Below are 21,167 nucleotides of genomic sequence, written 5' to 3'. Positions count from 1 at the left end.
AGAGACGGGGTGCAGGAGAGATGCTCATACAATCTGATTTATTTCTGTGGAATTCCACCTCTTGCCCAGAGCTATGGATCAGTTGTCTCAGCACTACATCTTTTTGGCAAAACCTAACTCTGAGTGTTTATTAAATACTTCTTTAGTGCCCAGGTATATTAGTCCTTACAGGGGAGCAAAGATGTACCAGTCAGGGTCCTTGCCTCTGTAGGTTTACAATAAAACCAAGGAAGCAAAGGTTTACTTGTATAGACCAAATAATCAACAAAACAGTATAGGATGAAAGCAAGGGCTAAGGAGAGTGATACCATCATCAGAGATGTAGAAGTTCATGATAAGAGAAAACTAGAAGAAGATGCTCTCAGAGTTCAAAAATAAGCTTAAGTCTGAGAATGAGATGAGTAAAATTAAACATTTAATGGATAAGATGAGCTATTCTTGAAAGAATTATCCCTAAGATACAGTCTGGAAATATGTGCCTTAATAAATCAGAGTGGATGGTCACAAGGAGCCAACAGTGAAAAGCATCAGTGAAAAAAAGTTTATCTAATCAATAATATTGACGGTTCTTCACAAATAGTTTGCATAAGGTAATTGGGGAGGCTTCGAAAACATCATTAGTCCAAGAGTTAGAACTTGAAAAAGAACGTTATCTAGAGAAGTGGAGTGGTTTTTTAGGAGCCTAGAAGGAAAAAAAAATAATTTACTATGTTATCTTCAGCTCAGTGCAGAAAATACACTGCCCTATCTGGCTGATGCAGGCCCCTTAGCAACAAACCACACGAAGATGCATGTCCCAGACTCTTAAGATTGTTGTCAACCATTTAAGGAACTCAACTAATTTTTCTTATTCTGATCCCATGCTCACTGACCAACTTTGTCTTTCCATGTAAATGTCGCCTCCTCTGCTGTAATTGCATGAAGAATTCAGTATGGGTTAGAACAATAAGGAGAGACTTTGGGGAGAATGTTAGATGTGACCTAAACTTTGAAGAGGGTGGGATTTGAATGGGTGCGAAAGAAAAAGACACATTTGGGTTGGAAAGGGTAGTATAAGCAAAGATGCAGAGACTCAGAAATGACAGAAGGAACATTTGACAATTCTGAGGAGGACTGGGTACTTCTCAGTCCTTTCAACTTTTCCTTACGCATGACCCACTCTCCCATACCCTGTCGGGGTTTCTCCCTGTCCTAATGGTGTAATCATGCCAGTTCCCCTAGCCCCTCAATGCAGGGAGAAATGAGCTGATAAAGCAGTAGTCAACTGAGGCTAAGGGAGCTCTCCTTCACCCAAGTTTTAGAGACATCATTATCAACTACAGCTAGCCTATGCCCTTAAGGGAGATGAATCAGACCTGGGGTGTTAGATGTGGCTTCCTGCTAGAAGCTGTCTTCCTGCTAGAAGTCGACTTCCAGCAGCTCTTCCTGCAGCATGCAAATTTGATCTAATGGGTGGTAACTCAAAGAAAATAATTAATTTCTGCTATTCTTTCACAGTCACACACCAGACATGTATTCAGGGAATTGCCATAAATATTAATATTCAGGGAATTTCCATGAATATTCAGTGAATGGCAAAAAAGATTTCCAGACAGTCCTCACAGAGCCCTCCGGAAAGGAATGCTGCTCCTCTTTGCAAGCTCCCCCTCCATAAGGGACAGAGGAGAGGGAGGGGTGGAGGTGGATGAAGAGAGATGAAACAAACTTCGCTGGGCAGCCTCTGAGCTGATGCTCTACCTCAGCTGGGTCTGCATGTGTATAATCCAAGCCAGATGGCTGGCTGCTCTCCCTGACATGTCTAATTAGGTGTGGATTGATGCCAACTTCGCTCATGATACTTGATCTCCAGCACTTAAAGAGTTCATAGAGCAGACAGCCCTTGACGACCTTTAGATTTGCTGGTGAAGACTCTAAAGTCATGCTGAAGGGAAAAATATAACATTATGAATTGTTTGGATGCTGAGATTAAAAGTAGTTTTATATCCTTGAAGGCCTAAAGTAATTTTGAGGAGAAGCGTGCTAGTACTTGAATTCTAGTTAATTTAATAGGGAAAGTGGATTGATACATTAAGAATTTTGAATTATACTTTTATCTTTAAAATGTTAACATTAGTATGCATGACATTAAGAAGAAAATCATACTATAATCCATCTACTCACACTCCCAAAAGTTTTCTTACCCTCTTGTTTCTTTCAATGTTTACTTAGATATATAGACACTTTTTTGAATAAATATCATTATAGTAGATGATTTTGCATTCAATTTTTTTAATCCTTTTTTTTTTTTAGGACTGCACCTGCTGTATATGGAAGTTCCCAGGTTAGGGATCAAATAGGAGCTGTAGCTTCCAGCCTATGCCACAGCCACAGCAACACCAGAGCCCAGCCTCATCTGCAACCTATACTGCAGCTCATGGCAATGCCGGATCCTTAACCCACTGACCCACTGAGCAGGGCCAGGGATGGAACCCACATCCTCATGGATACTGGTCGGGTTAATTTCCGCTGAGCCACAAAGGGGAACTGCTTGTATTCTATTTTTTATTTGCTTAATATTATTTGAAATAAATTTGTTCATGATTCTATAAGCATTCTTTTTTTAGAATTGCTACATAATATTTTTTCTAATTGATATGAAATTTAAATAAAAAATACTGCAGTGGCTAAGAATATACACTGGCATTTTATTTGGCCCAAAGTACTTACTTTGGACAAATTATTAGCATTCTCTGAGTTTTAGTTTTCTCATTTTAAAATGTAGGTAACACAGAGAGTGAGTATAGATTAAGTGAGATAATATTTGTACAAGACTGTACAGTGCCTGCCCAATAGTAGGTACTGAAGTCATAGAAATGACTATAATTATGTAAAAGGTAGATTTCACTGCCACATCTGCAAAAAGACAGTACAAGGCTTTCATGCATGCAATGCCAGGCCCATGAGTAGAAGGGGTTATTTCTGAGGGTTTTCTTTTCCTAAGTCTCTATTCTTTGACTATTACAAGTGTTATGATTTAAGTGTGTCTCCTCCAAATTCATTTGTTGAATAACCCTCTCAGACTGTGACAACTTTTTGGAAATAGGGTCGATATAGATATAATTAGTAAAGTTTAGATGAGGTCTCTAGGGTGGGTCCTAATCCAATAGGACTGGTGTCCCTATAAAAAGAATATCATGTGAAGGGAAAGAGATACCCATAGAGGAAAGACCACATGAAGAGATACAGGGCAGGGAAAAGACAAGGACTTAGAAGCTGAGGAGAGAGGCTGGGAACAGATCCTTCCCTCACAGCTCTCAGAAGGCAACAACCCTGATACGCTGATTATGAAATGCCAGCATCCAGAACTGAGCAAATAAATTCCTATTGTTTAAGCCACTCATTTGCGGTGCTTTGTTACCACAGCCTGAGCAAATGAATAGAGTAAGGCTCTCTCTGGTGCCATTCTGAAGGAACAACTCACAGTTTCTTTGCTTCATGAAGAGGGAATCCATTCACTCATACAGGGAAAACTGAGTTAAATCTCAGTTTGCCAAGTGAGACCAGACCAATAACATGGTGTTTAGGGAAGCTGAACTAAACTTTAGATATTAAGACATTCACAAAAGACTATTGCCTGACAACAGTATGAATCACCGTAGCCATCATTATTACCCTTTGCCTCTTTCCTATAGTACATTTTCTGTATGGTTGTCAGAGTTACGTTTTGGAAATAAAAACATGACCATCCCTTACTTTTGCTCCAAAGTCTCCAAGTGGCTTCATATCACATTTTGAATAAATTCCAAGTTTGTCAGGGTTCATGTAGCTCTACAGGATTTGGGCTCTAATGCTTCTATGTCTTTATCCTGCCTCTCTTTTCCTAGATCACTCCACACAGGATACATGGGCTATTTGCTGTTTCCCCAAATGGCCAAGTTTTTCCTACCGCAGAATCTTTGCACTTTCTGGTTTCTCTGGCAGGATCACTCTTAACCTAAATAGATAGATGGATAGATAGGTAGATAGATAGATAGGTAGAGAGAGAGAGAGAGAGAGAGAGAGAGAGAGAGAGATATCTTAATAGATAGCCTTCCCACTGCTTTATTTTTCTCCTTGACAGTTATTCATATGTGGCATTATGTTATTTATTCCTCTGTTATTTGGTCAATGTACCCTCCACTGAAATTAAACTCCTCGAGGGCAGGAACTTTGTCCTATTTATCATAATATCCTCCACACCTGAAACAGTGCCTAGAACTTAGCAGATCCTCAAATGCTATCTGTTGAATGACCAAAAAATGAATGAGTCAATGATTTAAGACTATAGCCAACTTGTTCACACTGGGAATGACCTGTTCTGAGACATGATTCATAAAATCATAAAACTAGGAGAGTTGAAAAAAATCAACATCCATCTCTCTGCCTTAAGATGGATGGAATTGTCTGAAATGATAAAAGTAACTCATCCATTGTTTATCTACCCATCACTTATTATCTCAGAACATCCAACATATTATGAAGGAGGACTAAAAAACAAATGGTGGCTATTAGTAATATTGATGATGTTATAATCTAAAAACACCCATATATAAAAGAACTTTTAAAAATGTACAAGTGAGCACATTTATTTAGAGCAGAAAGGAGATAAAAAGTTGTAAGTCCCTCCTGTGACAAAAGGTATGCATCAAGAGAACAAACTGTCTGGGTTCAAATTCCTGTTCTGACACCTGCTGGCTGAGTACTTGGGAAAGTTATCTAATCTTTCTAAGTCTCAATCTCCTCACCTGTAAAATGGAAATAATAAATTAGATGGTTGCTTGCAAAACTAAACATGTTGTTCTTAAAGCGGTCAGATAGAGCTTGCTCAATGTGAGCATAATTTAAATTTGTCAAAATTAAAAAAAAGTATTTGTCTATTTCAAAACTGTATATATTATATTCTACTTGTAAACATATTTTACATAGATTTTTGTGGAAGTAAGATACACATCAGAAACTTGCATGAATTACAAAGGTGTAGCTCAATGAATTTTTACAAAGTAACTTGCGTAACTATCTATTAGATTAGGAAAGAGAATGTTACTAGCATCCCAGAAGCTGTCCTATTGATTCCCTATTGCTGTGCCTGTCCTTAAAGGATTTTTTGTTTGTTTTGTTTTTTGTTTTTGTAGGGCTGTGCCTGAGGCATATGGAAGTTCCCAGGCTAGGGGCCAAATTGAGCTGCAGCTGCCAGTGTATGCCACAGCCACAGCAACGACAGATCTGAGCTTCATCTGCTACCTATACCACAGTTCACAGCAACCCCAGATCCTTAACCCACTGAGAAAGGCCAGGGATTGAACCTGTGTCCTCATGGATACTAATCAGATTTGCTACCACTGAGCCACAAAGGGAACTTCCACTGTCCTTAAAGTTAATAATGACTTCTATCACTTTTCATTAGTTTTGCCTGCTTTCAAACTTTATATAAATTGAATCACATAATATGCACATTTCATGTCTGGCTTCTTTAATAAACATTATGTTTAGGAGATTCATTCTTGTGGTTGCATATAATAATAATACTGAACATCAGTATATCCCTTGGGATATTTCTATATGACTTCCTGTTGTAGGAATGTACCATGGGATATACTGACCTATGGTACAGTGGATATGTGGATTAGTTCTAGTTTTTGGTAATTATAATAATTCAGCTTTGAACATTTCTGTCTATATCTCTTGGTGAATACTTTGTTAATTTCTACTGAGTATTTATCCAGAGGTAGAATGTTGGGTCAGAATCATATATACAGCTCTATTAGATACAGTTTTTCAAAGTGGCATTACTAATATTGTTTGATAGTATGTTTATCTGTAAGTATAAGAGTTCTAATTAAGTAAGAACTTAAGCTCTTAAGTGAGCTTGAGAATTTCCCTTCTTTTAAAGAGAAGAGTTTAGGAGTTCCCATCATGGCTCAGTGGTAACAAATCTGAGTATCCGTGAGGGTGCAGGTTCAATCCCTGGCCTTACTCAGTGAGTTGAGGATCTGGTGTTGCCATGGGCTGTGGTGTAGGTTGCAGATGCAGCTCAGATCCCACTGTGCTATGGCTGTGGCGTAGGTTAGAGGTTGCAGCTCTGATTTGACCCCTAGCCTGGGAACCTCCATATGCTGTGAGTGTGGTCCTAAAAAAACACCAAAAAATAAAAAAAAGAGAGAGAGGGAGAAGAGTTCAGCAGCAAGGTGGCTCTGAAGAGAAAGACAGCCAATTAACTTCTGCAGGGATGTTAACTTCTGTACCAATTAGGGATGTTCTCCCTGGTTTCTGCCTGACTCAAACCCCTTTCCCCAGTCTTTTCCATGAGTACTCAGTGGAGGCCTATGAACAACAACCTATAAGTGTGTGTGGACTCCTGCTGAATCTGAGGCCATCAGCTGTTCCGACTGACCTGCTGGTCCACACTGGCCTCCAACAGTTCGACCACCCATTCCTCTCATGCTCTGCCACAGGTAACCCAGCCTACATCCCATTTCTCTTTGGAGGGAGTCCATTCCTCCTTGCAATGCAGGCCACTTTGTTGCTCTGAGACCTTAGTTCCATAGGGGGCTTGGAAAAGTAATTTTGTATTTTCTTTGCCTTTTTCTTATTGATAGTGTGGAAGCAAAAGTACTTTCAATTTCATATTGAACATGGAAGTAGAAATGCAAAGTTTCAATCTTTTCAATGTGTCATCCTGAGTTCACTTCCACTCCTGGAATGAAGCACTCTTGGGACCCCATAGGAAAGCCTGTGCTGTTTACTCCCATTCAGAAGTGTGTCTTCAGCTCTAATTTTTGTGTCCAAAGCATTATGAGATTCCCTCCAAAAACTTCCCCATGCTTTGCAGTCACTTTCTGTGGACATCTTGATCTCTCCCTTTTTAGTTTAAGAATCACACAATTCCTGGGGAAGAAAACTGGTGGTAAGTGTTGGGCTCACTTTTCTGCACCTCTCTTCGCTCAGACATTTTGGCCCCTCAAGTTCTGGTTGCTTTTGACAGCCAGGAGCTCCCATTTTCACCTTTTCAACCTTCCACAATTGCTGAAATCTCTACTGCCTCTCTGCTTCTTAGCAGCTGCCCTTTGCCAGCTAGCACCTCAGTGTTCCATCCTGAGCCAAGGGTTGGCAAATAGTCCAAGGGAAAAATTGACAGGAAGAAAGTTGAGCTGACATCAATGAGCTTTCCTTCTCTCTGGGATATTGTCCTCAGTGGTATAGCACTCTGATGCTTTAAGAGAGATTTATGTTTCTATTTTTAAAAAGTTTATCTAGCTTTTCTAATTGTTCTCCTGAAAACATTAGGTCATTGCATTTACACTCCATCATAGTCAGGAAGGAAAATCTTGATTACAATCTTAAATGTGAGGGAAAAAAGAATATGGTCTCTCTTTCTCTCTCTCTCTCTCTCTCTCTCTCTCTCTCTCTCTCTCACACACACACACACACACACACACACACACATACACACACACTGACAAAGAGGTTTTGAAAACCTCTGGAGGTGGCTAGTTTTCAAATCTACTGGAAAATGATAATAATAATTAATAAAAATTCTCTACATTAAATAAATCCCCTCTAATTTAGGGTTTTTAAAATATGAATTGGCTTTAATAGGGAAGTAAATAAGAAAGAGAAAGAGGACCAGACACTTTGCTCTTTAAAAAGATGTGATAATCTTTAGCAGAGCCTCCCGTGCAGTGAGCTAAGGAAGAGGGGGGAAAAGGGCTATTTGACTCAGTTATCCAGTTCACAAAGCTTATGATCAAATGCAATTCTACATACAGATATTAATGTTTCCTATTAATGTGTTTGGAATCTTAACTCTAAATGGGTCACAATATTTACAATCTTATTTTGGAATATTTAATTTTTAATATACTGTAAGCCTCAAAAACTGACAGTGGCTTTGGGTTTCCCAAACTTTGAGAAACCTTGGTTCTTAGAGTTGAGAGGTTTATATAGACCTTATCATATCTCTTCTGCTAGCAATACACATTTCTTTCCTTTCAAAGAAAGTTCTTCAAGGACGTACTTATTATAATTCAGGTAAGCATATTCTCAACATTTCCACTTCTCCTTCCAGATCATAGAGAATCTGTAGTTTGTGTTTCAGTGTTGGTGCTGACCTTGGTCTTGCACTTGTAGAAAAGAATAAACCAAGTGATAGGAAATACTAGGTTATGTAATGTGCACAGATGATTCCTTTTACTAAATGGTAATATGGTAATATTGAGGCAGAAGAAAAGGAGATTATGCATCTTGAATCAAATAACAAATTTGCACCTTAACAGGAATACAAATCAATTGCCAGTGTATATGTTTACTCAGCTCAACATATATCATAGGGAAAATTCCACTTCCTACATCTCCAGATTTGAAAGACACTCCTCGGGTCTCATGTTCCTCCCTGAAGTTTTATGTTCCTTAGGATTTTGGATGGGATCAAACTGCCTAGGGCTATTATGCCCTCAATTGGGTGCTGCTAATCTAATTGCAAGTAGATGTCTGCATTCTGATAAATGACTGAACCTAGAGAGACAGGTTTTAGAACTTTGCTTTCTTTTGTCAATGAGATTAAAGGAATGGTGACAGAATGATATCCTGCAACACTAGCAGTTCTAAATCAGCTGTTTCACAGGGCAGTTCAGTCTCAATCAGTTCAGCCCTGCACCATTTAAAGCCCCCAGTAAAATTTGGGGTTGTATTTAGCAATAACTCATTAAGTGCTTGCTACATGCTTAACTCTCTATCTTTGAAAATCTCATAGACTAGTGGGAGAGAAAAATAAATGAACAATTATAGGTCAATGCATTGTGTTATAATAGAATTGTCCCTGGGGTGAAGTGGGCATGTGGGGGAGTCAAGACAGTTCATAGAAATGACCTAGACTTGAGTACTTGGATGGATGGTGATGCCCAAAGAGAGAGAGAAAATAAAACAGTAGGGGAGAAGCAGGACTTTTTCAGCACCGGAAACAGTGCCTCCAGGACATATCAATGAAAATATTCAGTAGGCAATTAGATGGATCTACTGCTCAGGAGGTAAGTCTGGACTGAAATGATGGGTGCTTGAGTGATGTGCATGTAGGTGATAAGTGACACTCTGGAAAGAGATGAGCATTCGAAGGGGAGGAAATGAAATGAGAGTGGTAAGTGGCTGACAATGAATGCTTACGAGAAAAAGAGAAATAGGAACAGTCTGATCTCTCAAAGAAACTGATATTTTCAATCCAGGAAAGAACCTGGGTTTCTGTGGCCAGGATGCCCTGGAAACACCAACTCAAATTTGTGCTAACTCTTCCCTGTCCTCCTCCTTCATCCTCCCACCCTACCCACCCTACTTCCATCTCCTCACTCCCACACTTCACCATCAATCCACTTCTGTGTTATCTGTATCTCTGGATGCCCTTTCCTGATGCTGTTTGCCTGAATCCACCGTGTCATACTCTCCAGAAATATATCCAGCTGTCTGAGCGACCTTCCATGGGCCACAGTAGAGTCTTTCCAGTGGCCTTACTCTCTGGGTTTACTTCATTTCTAATCCTGGTTCCTCCACATCTGGCCTGTGATACTATGTACAGAGCTTGGAGCTGCCTAATTTATGGCTCTGTCTGTTGCTTTTTTAGTTTGAGAGGCATTTGTGTGTGCATATGTGAATTTTATTTAAAACAGCAGAGAAGAACCTAAATATGACTACATTGGATTTTGTAAATAGTCATCACCATCTTAGTCTCCCCCCATAAAGATTGTACTTTCTGTGTTATTTGTCCCATCTAAATACTGCCAATGCAAACACCTATCACAGAGGAAACTTTTTTTTAATGTGGTAAAATGCATCATTTTCTTTTCAAGCTCTTCCTGTCAACCATGTTGTTTCCAATGTCATCTTTTATTTACCCAAAGACAGCTGTTGGCAGGCACTGAGATCCCAAGATTTCTAGAAGGGATGGAGAGAGAAGGAATGAACCATCCTGCCTGCAATGTACCACCTGGCCTCTTTCTATTTCCTTTAGGACGTGGGAAGGGAGATAAAGTCCACATTTGCACCATCAAGTTATCCCCCTGGTGTCAAACACTATATTCAGTTATTCTTGAGGAGGAAATTGAGGCACACTGACCTCTACCTCCTCTGCCTCAGCCTCTCTTTGCCCAACCAAAGTTTTATGTCACATGAAATTAACCACCGCAGGTGTTTTGTAGCTAATGAGACACTGTCATATATCTTATCACTTTCAATCACCAATAGTAAATATTACAGTCTTTATCTTAAAGCACCACAGATTTATTGGCAGGCAGTGCCACTGATGTTGTAATAAAGGTATTCCAAATTGTTACGGGAATATACAAAAGGACCAAGCAGGAGGCCCATAGGAAGGAAAATAGGATTAGCCAAAATAATCACTTTAGCAGGGCACTGGGGTTTTAACATCCATTATTTCATCAAATTCTTACAACTCTGTGAGGTAGGTGGTTTGAATCTCATTTTGCAAACATCACAACTGAATTAAGAATGGCCCAGTAAATTTTCCAAAGTCTTGGCTCATAAACAGCTAAATTGGGATTAGAAATGACCCCCCTGTCAAAATCCATACCTTTTCTACTCTGCTGTGACAGAGACTGTTTCTTTCATTGTTGGATGTCTTAGGTTAATTAAAAGAGTACCGGGTGAGTGTGTGATTGACATTCTTTAGATTTAATTGCATTGAAACCAGTGGAATGGAATTGGATCAAGATGATTTGAACCGAGCCATGACTGAAGAGAGGGTCATTCTAGAAAGGATAACATTAAGGATAAAGTTCTATCTTCACTTTCTTGGAGACATTGGCACTCCCTACCTCTCCATGTCCCATGGGTAAAGTGAATGTTTGGACATGATGCTAAAATTCATTTCAGCTTTGAAAGGCCATTTTTCTGTGAATTGGTTTATCTAAGGTCACACGGCTAAAGGATGACATTACAGTGAAATGTTTTCCCTGGACTTTTAGAATAAAAATGTCCCATATATAGCAGAGATGAAAAGGCAGCAAAATAAAGGCAACAAAACAAAATAGCATGAGGGAAAGAACGAGTAAATAAATGTTTTTCAACTGTCATTACTATTTCCTGGCTAAAGCAGAAGCAAAGTAAAATTATAATAGGAACACAATGAGCTGCACTTTATTTTTCAAGGGATATTGATTTCAAATGTTCCTGTCCCCAGTTTTTTGGGCAATTACTGCTTTTGAGTGTCCCAATTGACCACCTTTGTCACCTGTCCCCAAAAATGCTTGAATGAATTGGCCTCATGAATGCTTCCATCAAACAGCACTGCCCTCTTGGTGACAAAGGGGCATATTCAGCTCTTGTTTTAAACTTTTCATCTGATTGAAGTAGGTGCTTAAAAGGCTGGGAGGACAAAGGTAATTGCTTTAGATTTTTCAGCACAGATTGTTACCGCATAGGGGAACATTGACAGTGTTTATAGGATGCAGAATGATGTCAAGCCCCTGGAATTGCTTAATTGACTTCTCTTCTCTGAAATCACCTACTGGGAATCTCTGCCATCCTTACATCTTAAATATTTCTTAAAGAGGTCATGCTCACCAAGAGACCCCCCATAATTTCACTTTTTTCAGGTGGCTATCCCCATGGTGCTACTCCCTGTCCCCACACATTTTATATTCCAGGCTCTGACTTTCCTATTTATGAAAGGAATTTTGTATTGTATAAATCTGAGGCATTTTTACATGGATGGTATTATATTATTTGGTTTCTGGTGTCATTTGGTGCTCAGTGTGTAACATTCATGGTGCGCTAATTTGGACACTGGGTACAATTTTGTGGGTTTTTTTTTTTTTTTTTAAATGGCCATTCTTGTGGCATATGGAAGTTCCCAGGCTAAGGGCCAAATTCAAGCTTCAGGTGCTGTCCTACACCACAGCCACAGCAATTGAAGGATCCAAGCCTCCTCTGTAACCTATGCCACAGCTCTTGGCAACACCAGATCTTTAACGCACTGAGAAAGGCCAGAGATCGAATCTGCATCCTTATGGACACTGGTCAGTTTCTTAACCTGCGGAGCCACAATGGGAATTGCAAACACTGGGTATAACTTAAGATAGGAAGGAGAATGTGTTATATATTTACAACAATGTGTTATATATTTACAACTTAAGATAGGAAGGAGAATGTGTTATATATTTACAACTGTGGCCTAGAAATTACTTTGATATCCTTTTCTAGCTCTTTTTGGAAGCTTCTGAGGGTTACCTCTGCCCTGCCTGTCTCACTGGTTCCATTGGTCCCTCCAGAGCCCTCTTCTACGCTGCGCCCTGAAGGCAGATCACGATGGGCAGTGTTGCACAGGCCCCTTGCCTTCTGGTTTCTGATTCCACCAGTGGGAAGCCCTGGCAGGATATCTGAGGGCAAGGGGAAAGAGATGTTGGGGTATTTTTCTAGGGCCCCACTCCCGCCTTCCCAAAGCCTTTGGTTGACAGGGACTTTATTTTCTTTATGTGAGGCAGTACTCATTCCTTGTCTTCTCGTACAGTTACAAGGGTCCCTGATTTCAAGTAACTGTACTTTCCCCTTGCTCTTCCAGACCTAGGATGAGTGGTGGTTTCCTACCTTCTCTTAACTCAGCCACTCTTAAATGTAAAGTCCCTTCATTAGGCTTTCTTAAATCCCCCCTTTTTGAGGATCTGTCTGTTTCTTCTGAGATCTTGATTGATACAGATACATCGAAGCAGAAGTGTTGGTAAAATATTACCCAGACTGTGGGTTGGTCTTCCCTGAGGCGCTCCATTTCTATCCTCCAGCCACAATCCCATTGACCAAACATCTGCCTGTTAAGCACAGCGTTAGTTTTTTTAAAAAATGTTATTGAGGTGTAACATTATTATATCTGTTATTATATCCATTCCCATATAGATTATCACAGAATATTGAGTAGAATTTCTTGTACTATACAGTGGGTCCCTGTTGACCACTCATTCATATACCATTGTGTGTGTGGTTTAAAGGAGAACAACTGTGTGCAGTAGTCCACCTTCATGGGTATGCAAACTGTGTAGGCTTACAGGGCATAGTACTCAGAAGGGTCCTGCACTTGGTTAAATGCCCTGCTGCTGCCATTTTGCAATTCCTTTTTTTTTTTTTAATGCTGTTGACTTTTGCATATTTTATTTTTATTTTTAGGGCCACACCTGTGGCATATGGAAGTTTCCAGGCTAAGGGTCGACTCAGAGCTGCAGCTGCCAGCCTGTACCACAACCACAGCAATGTCAGAGCTGAGCTGCATCTGTGACCTACACCACAGCTCATGGCAATGCCGGATCCTTAACCCACTAAACAAGACCCGGGATTGAACCTGCATCCTCAGGGATACTAGTCAGGTTCTTAACCCACTGAGCCACAGCGGGAACTCCCTGAAATCCTTATTAACTTTTGTTAACATTCTGTAGTGTGTCTTTGACTTCAGTTATAACTTCTATTTGGCACTCTTTTACACTTTATATCTCTTTGTTGAAGTTCTCATTGCATTCTTCTCCTGAGTTTGGTGAGCATGTTTAAGGCCACTATTTTGAACCGTTTATGAGGTCAATCGCTTATCTCCTTATTGTTTTGTTCTTTTTCTGAGGTTCTAATTTGTTCTTTTGATTGGAACATATTCCTCTGTCTCCTCATTTTGCCTAATTCTCTGTGTTTGTTTCTATGTATTAGGCATGACAGCTATCTCTCCCAATCTTGAAGGAGAGGCCTTAAGAGTGGTTCTGTGGGGCTCAGAAGTGCAATCCCGCCTGATCACTAGAGCCAAGCACTCGAAATCTATCTCCTGTGTAGGCTGTGCTGATTTTCTATGTTTTTCTATTTTCACACCATTGTTCTTGATGATGGTCCCACATAAAGGGCCATTTCTTTCTTCTTTCTACTTGTAAAAATCATATACAACCATCAGGCCCAATACAGGGAATCACTTCTTTCAAAAAACATATTCCAGGAGTTCCTGTCCAGGCTCAGCAAAAACGAATTTGACTAGTATCCATGAGGATGCAGGTTCAATCCCTGGCCTCTCTCAGTGTGTTAAGGATCCGGCATTTTGCTGTGAGCTGTGGTGTAGGTCACAGACTTGGCTTGGATCTGGTGTGGCTGTGGCTGTGGTGTAGGCTGGCAGCTACAGCTCGGATTCAACCCCTAGCCTGGTAAACTCCATATGTCTCAGATGTGGCCCTACAAAGACAAATATATATATATATATAAACACTTTATGTATTTTTTTTGGTCTTTTTGCCATTTCTTGGGCCGCTCCTGCGGCATATGGAGGTTCCCAGGCTAGGGGTTGAATCGGAGCTGTAGCCACCAGCCTACGCCAGAGCCACAGCAACGCGGGATCCGAGCCGCGTCTGCGACCTACACCACAGCTCATGGCAACGCCGGATCGCTAATCCACTGAGCAAGGGCAGGGATCGAACCCGCAACCTCATGGTTCCTAGTTGGATTCGTTAACCACTGCGCCATGACGGGAACTCCAACACTTTATGTCTTGTAGTTAATATGGCTCTCTGGTTAATGTTGATTACAAATATGACTTCAAGGTCACTTCAATTACAATAATTGCTACCATTCTCAGAGATTCTGCTATGTGTTAAGCCCTGTGGTGGATATGTCACACTACTGCATCATTTGATCCTTGTGTAATGGGTGTGTGTCATTTTTCTATTTTACAGCAGAAGGAACTACATTTTAGAGCAGGAGGTCATCCAGCTCTGAGATCCCTCCACCAAATCTGGATGGTCTCTCAAATCTGGTTACCTGCAGTTCCTTCTATCTAACCCACATCCTTGAGCCACACATAAAGAATCTTCCAAGACTCCAAATCTGAAAAGGAACCTTACCTGCAAGCAAGAAAGTCTCAAGATTTGTGTGTGTGTGTGTGTGTGTGTGCTTTTTAGGGCTGCGCCCATGGCGTATGGCTAGGGGTCAAATCAGACCTGCAGCTGCCAACTTACACCACAGCCACACCAATGCCAGATCTGAGCCTCATCTGTGACCTAAACCATAGCTCATGGCAACACTGGATCCCTGACTCACTGATCAAGGCCAGGGACTGAATTTGCCTCCTCATGGATACTAGTTGGATTCCTTTCTGCTACACTGTAATGGGAACTCCCCAATCTTAAGATTTAGAGTAAATGAAAATAGCCTTGTTTTTTCTCCTTAGGAGTAAGAACAAAGATACCCAATCTAAGAGGGCAAATTACTTGAAGACAATTTGTTGAAAAGAGAATTGTTACCAGAATCCCTGGGTCTGGAGCTCTTTGGAAATTCTCCTCCTTATCAGTATGACTTTCTCCCTTGTCTGGCAAGAATGTAGTGGAGCAAAACAATGTTTAGAACACATGATTTTAAATGAATCTTTCACTTCAACCAAAGGTTTCATTAGACTGAATGCCTGACTTTGGAGCTAAGTAGAAAGGCATAAATAGAGATCATTTGCTTAGGTTCATTCCTAGTGAGTCAAAAGTGCTATAAAAAATAGAAAGATAAAGATAATTGTGCTATGCACGTCAGAGGTAAAGGAAGAGGAAGCACAAGCCAAATATTACATTGCCTAGTTCATTAGCTTTTTTTTCTAAAGGCTCATGATTGCCTTCATTTATGGCAAGGGGCTTTAATACTCTAGCCACAAGTTCAAGTCTATAAGCCAAAACATAGGTCTAACGCCAAACCAGATTCAATTTCTTGCATATCATGTCTTTTTGGATCATTAGATTTCTAAAGTTAATCAGAGAGTGGTGTTGACAACAGATAGAATTATAAAGAAAAAAAAACCAACACACAAAATATTACTAAATACAGTATCTTTAGAGTGTTTTCTAGTGTGCTTTCATCTATATTATTTAATTGACTCTTTATAGCTATGTAATGTAGGGATTATCCTGTGCATTTTATAATTATGGAATTGAGGCATTTGATGTGACTCATTTTAGATTATCTAGCTAGAAACTGACAGAATTAGGATTTAAACTCAATTCCAAGTTGCATCCCTTCCTCAACACACACACACACACACACACACACACACACAGAGGCGCAGTGCAGATTGCAGTATTAAATAGAATGGTCAGGGTAGGTCCTTTCAAGGAGAGATTTAGGGCAAAGCTGGAAGGATGTGAATATGTGAGGAAATAATCTTCCAGGCATAGGAAACAACTAGAGCCCAACTGCTAAAGTATGAAAATGGCTGACATGTTTGAAAAAGAGTGAGGTGGCTGGATCAGAGTACATGAGAGAGAGAGAGCAGTCAAAGATGAGGTCAGAGGTAATGGGAGATGTATAGAGCCACATAAGTCACTATAGTATGAGGCCTTTAATATTCTTCTGAGTAAGGTGAGGAGTCACTGGAGGGTTTGCATAGGAAAGTGACAGAGTATGATTTACATTTAAAGGATTATTTGTGTTGCTCTGTTGGGAATAAATTTAGGGAAAGTAACAATCAGGGGAACCAGTTAGGAGGCTGCTGCAGTGCATTCCTTTCCTAGAACTGGCAAAGCAAAGTACAATGAAGAGAGAGGCTTTGAATAACAGAAATGTGTGCTAGAAACTGGGCAGAGTCCTGTGGGGTGCCTGGACACACAAGCCTTTCTATGCCCCCATTTCTTATTTTTAGGAGTGAGCTTCATCCTCCATGACCTTCCCTGAGTTCCAAAGGGCAGGTTCAATGAGTTGCTAAACAGGGAAGGGACAAGATGCAGAGACAATGGAGAAGTTAAGAAGCAATTATACAGGAGTTCTTGTCCTGGCTCAGCAATAATGAACCTGAGTAGTATCCATGAGGACAATGCGTTTGATCCCCAGCGAGGGTTAAGAATCCTGCATTGCTACAGCTCCAATTCGACCCCTAGCCTAGGGGAACTTCCATATCCCGAGGTTGCGGGCCTTAAAAGACAGGAAAGAAAGAAGGAAAGAAAAAGAAAGAGAAGAGAGAAGATGAAAGAGAAGAGAGAAAGAAGAAAGAAGAAAAAGAAAGAAAAAGAAGAAAGAAAGAGAAGAGAAGAGAGAGAGAGAGAGAGAGAGAGAGAGAGGAGAGAGAGAGAGAGAGAGAGAGAAAGAAAGAAAGGAAGGAAGGAAGAAAGAAAGAAAAAGAAAGAAAAAAAGAAAAGCAATAGTGCAGCCTTGAGGCAGGGTCCTGCTTCCTCCTCAAGATATACACATAAAAATATCTTTCAGTTCTTCTGCAAAGCTAAAAGTTCCAACAAACGGAAGGTGTTAATTGATGAAGCCTTTTTATTCCAGGACCACCAGAACCAGTCTTGGGGCCACTAAACACCAACTCTGAAGAAGAATGAAATCTTATATCTACCCTAATCCTTATCATGGTCCCATTTTCCACTCCCAGAACTCTAAGACCACCTCATATCCTCTCCCAAAGGAGGGCACAGTCTTTAAGATATCAGGCAAACAATAAAAGCTAATCATTTCTCCTTCATCCTAAACTCTGTCTCTGTGTTTCTATCTGGCACCGGTGGACAGAGGCCAAGTTTTGTCAACATTCTCTCATCTTTGGAGAAGAGAGGTCTGAAACAAGGTTTTGGCTGGACCGTGTTCTTTCCATAGCCTCTGGAGTAAGATCTAAGATCTCTCCCTTGTGTCTTACAGCTTCTGGTAGCTCCATTGCTCCTTGGCTTGTGGCAGTGCAGCTTCAATCTCTGCCTCTGTCTTTACATGGCCATTCTCTGTGGGTGTCTCTCTACATCATCTTCCTTCCATATATGTCTGTCTCTGTATCCAAATGTGCCCTTCTAATGAGGATGCCAAATGACTTTAACTTTTTTTTTTAAGTTTTATTGGAGTATAGTTGACTTACAAAGATGTATTGGTATCAGGTATGTAGCAAAGTGACTCAGTTACACATAAGCATCTATCCATTCCTTTTAAGATTCTTTTCCCATATAGGTTATTACACAGTATTGAGTAGGTTACCTTGTGCTATACAGTAGGTCTTGTCATCTCTCCATTTTGTATATAGTAGTGTGCATATGCAAAGGACCTTAACTTGATTACAGATACAATGAACTTATTTCCATATAAGGCCATGTTCTGAGGTCCTGGGTGTTAGAGCTTTAATTTTTTTTTCAGAATTGGGGCAAAATTCAACTTTCAACATGCTGTGACCTCTGTAAGAAAGAGTGGAGGCCTAGAATAGGTGGCAGCAGGGAAGCTGGTGATGAATGGTTAGATTCCCAATACATTTTGAATGTAATAGCAGCAGAAACTGCCACTATATTAAGAAATTTTCTGAAGTGGGTGGAAGAACAGAGCTATCTGAACGTGAAAAAAGGTTTTGAAGAAAGAGGAAGATTAGCAGTTTAGTTTTTGATGTATTGAGTTTGAGACACTCATTTAGAAAAACAAAGAGAGATGTTGAGTGGGAAGTTGGATTTATGTATGAGTCTAGAGTTGGAAGAGAGTTCTGCCTGAGGTATAAAGGGTTTAAATTTGCAAGTGGTTAGCATGTGCAGAAAATTTAAAACCAAGTGAGTGATTGAGATCTTTGAGGAAGTGAGTATAAGAAGAAAAAGTGATCACAGTCTGAGCCCTGGGTTACTCCAACACGAAGACATTGGGTGGAAGAAGGAGTAACCAGTGAGGTAGGAGAAGAGCAAAGAGTAAGGGATCCTCTGTCTACTGTTGCTGAATAGAAATGCAAAGACAAAGTATTTGGTGAAGGAGAAAAAGATAGCTTTTATTGCTTTGCCAGGCAAAGGAGGCCACAGCAGGCTAATGCTTTAAAGACTGGGAGGTGGTGTTACAATTTTGGGAGTGGAAAATAGGGCCACAGATAAGGATCAGGGTAGAGGAAAGTGTGCATTTTTAAAGTCGTGTTTAGTAGCCCCAGGACTGGTTCTGGTGGTCCTCTTTTCTGGAGTGAAGTATGCTCCATCACGTAGTTAACATCTTCTATTTGTTGGGGTTCTAGTTCTGCAGAAGAGCTCAAAGACATTGATATGTATATTCCTTGAAGAGGAACCAGGACCCTTCCCCAAAGCTGCACTGTTGTCTCTTGACTGCTCCTCCCTGGTCTCTCATCCCCTCCCTTCCCTGATTAACAACTGTTTGAACCTACCCTTTGGAACTCAGGAAAGGTCATGGAGGCTGAAGCTTACTCCCTAAAAACAAGAAATGGGGTACACAGGAGCCCCACAGGGCCCTGCTTGGTTACAAACTGAAAACTGGGCATTAATCATTTGGTTTAGAAAGAGATGTTTTCATGGCTTTGACAAGAATTGCTATAGAGTGGTGAAGAAGAAAGCCTTTTTAAAACAGGTTCAAGAGAAAATTGGAAGACAGGATTTAGAGAGAGCAAGTATAGATAATGAAATGGTAGCACATAAGTGATGCCAGAAACATGTTACCAGAACCTTGAGTTCTTGTTCACACAGCTCAAGAATGAACTCCATGAACACACAGGCAGCAAGCAAGCAAAGTCTTTATTACAGGAAAGCAAATAGCTCCCAGGACTGCTCCGAGTGGGGAGAAGAGTGGGGGCATCAACGTGGAGTCCAGAAAGATGTGGTTTTCTCCCATTGTCCTTGCCCAGTTACTTACATCAGTCCTTGTCCAATAAGGATTTTAGGAGTGGAAATGTCCCATAAGTTTTATGATTTCTTTGTCCTTCTCTTTCCTTAGACTGAGTCACCATTCCTCTCATGCCTTTTTTACCATTTGAGTAGTAGGTCAGAGATTAAGGTCCATGTGGGGGTAGGTGCACTTCCTATAGTAAAGGAGGTCTGTGAGGAAGACACAATTCCTATAATAACAAGGCCTGTGGGGATATTACTCTCTGGAGCCCTTAAACCAAAAATGTTAATCAATAGCCATATCAAAGAATGCATGGTGCTACTCTGACTATCTGAATTAGTATTTGCCTCACAGGGACAGTGGGGTCAACATAGATTTTCTTTCTTTTTCTTTATTTATTGATTCTTTCTTCAGTACTTTTCTTCCTCACTCAACCAACTCACTCCCTCCCTCCCTTTCTTTAGTTCTTTCTTCTTCTTCTTTCTTATCAGTTCTTATTTCTTTCTTTTCTTTCTTTCCTTTCTTCCTTCTTTCCTTCCTTCCTTCCTTCCTTCCTTCTTTTGAGGTTAGAAACACAGCAGCATGTTTATATACTGATGGAAATTATCAGAAGAAGTTTATCCCATGTCCTTTTCTGATTTATCTGTTTGCTTTCCTGATGCTTCTATATCCTCTTACCCTGAGGCATCCTTGCTCTATCCATATCTCCTAGGTTGGCTATCTGGACTAATGACCCATGCTTTGGACTACCTCTCCCCTTAATTTGTTTTGTTTTTGTTTTTCACTTTCTTCTGAGCACTTCTCTCTAAATTAATGTCACTTGATAATTAATTTGCCTATCCCCCCCCCCAAATTTAGAAAATGATTGACATCAAATTGTTACCAAATCAAACTTAGATCTCATTGCCCAACATGCAGCAAAGCCCAATTACTGACACCAGGTTGTGGTGAAGGAAAGTAAATATTTATCATAATGCCCAGAAAGGAGACTGTGTGGCTCATGTTTAAAAGGCCTGGATTCCCTGATGGCTTTCCAGAAGTTTTTAAGGGAAATATTTGGGGTTAGGGCTTCAGGGTGCATGACTTTCTTCTGATTGGTTGGTGGTGGGGTAACAGAGTAATGCTTCAGTAGTCTTCAGTGATGCTTCAGTAATCAACATCCTGGTTCTAACCAGCCTGCGGTCTGTCTACATGCTTGTCCTCAGCATACAGTCACTATTCTCCCTCTGGGTGGGAGGGTCTTAGTTCCTGCAGAGCAAGTCAAATATATGTGTCAGATTGTTCTGTATATCCCTTGAGGGGGAAGTAGGGCTCTGTTTCATGGCTGAACTAATGTTTCTTGACCTTTTCCTTTGTTTCTGTATCCCCTCACGTCCCCAATTAGTGACTGCTCGAGTCTGCTTTTTGGAACTCAGAGAAAGTTGGGAGACCAAGGCCTTTTTCTACAAAAATAGAAATAGGTATACAGAGTTGTTTTTGTTTTTGTTTTTAATCTGGTAGGGCCCTGCAGGGTCCTGCTCATTTTCAAAATCATGAAGGTGAAATGCTTTGCAAAATCTGAAACCATATGCTCATTTTGTTCATTTTAAAAATACAATTAAAAAAAA

This window comes from Phacochoerus africanus, chromosome 6 (assembly GCF_016906955.1).
Source record: "Phacochoerus africanus isolate WHEZ1 chromosome 6, ROS_Pafr_v1, whole genome shotgun sequence".
Classification (NCBI taxonomy): domain Eukaryota; kingdom Metazoa; phylum Chordata; class Mammalia; order Artiodactyla; family Suidae; genus Phacochoerus; species Phacochoerus africanus.
Note: the sequence above shows the minus strand (reverse complement) of the source record.